This window comes from Dendrobium catenatum, unplaced genomic scaffold, assembly GCF_001605985.2.
Source record: "Dendrobium catenatum unplaced genomic scaffold, ASM160598v2 original_scaffold_230468, whole genome shotgun sequence".
Taxonomy (NCBI): domain Eukaryota; kingdom Viridiplantae; phylum Streptophyta; class Magnoliopsida; order Asparagales; family Orchidaceae; genus Dendrobium; species Dendrobium catenatum.
In genome coordinates this window covers 173-716 of record NW_021548876.1, presented here as the reverse complement: position 1 = coordinate 716, position 544 = coordinate 173, and the positions used below count along the sequence as shown (strand labels likewise).

The window sequence follows — 544 nt, the reverse complement described above, 5'->3', positions numbered from 1 at the left end:
TATTTTTTATTTAAATATCCCAAAATATTATGGTGGATTTTAAAACTGCAAATTTCAGGTCTTTTAATATTTATTTACTTACACGCACTAAACAAAAAGCCGACCTTAGCTCAGTTGGTAGAGCTGAGGACTGTAGTTCACGCACATAAATCCTTAGGTCGCTGGTTCGAATCCGGGAGGTCGGACTTTTGATGAACGATTTGAAAATCCAGGATTTTGCTAAGTAATCAAAAACTTAAATTATGAAATTTCAATTTTTGAATAAAATGCTTTATGTTTGATTCTCTACCAACTAAGCAATCGAATAATAAAAATCCCTCCCTTTAAGTAAATTAATGCATTATTTACAGTAGTTTTTAACAAAGTTATTTTCCTTAACAACATTCTGCTTAACATTGATCAGAGTTTGTGTGAAAATGATTAAGATTTTGTTTAGGATAATATTCTAAAATAATATTTTAGTACAAAATTTCTTGAACATCAGTAAGAAAGCTGCCCCAAATGAACTCTATGGTTTTATTTGAGAAGATTTTTTGACTACTTC

The 544-nt window shown here is 29.6% G+C and overlaps 1 non-coding gene across 1 annotated transcript; it reads left to right on the top strand.

The window, feature by feature from the left end:
• Positions 1–99: 99 nt before the first annotated feature.
• TRNAY-GUA lies at positions 100–185 on the top strand. Its single transcript is given in 2 exon segments — positions 100–136; positions 150–185. It is a non-coding gene; the product is annotated as a tRNA-Tyr (tRNA).
• The last annotated feature ends 359 nt before the right edge of the window (positions 186–544 follow it).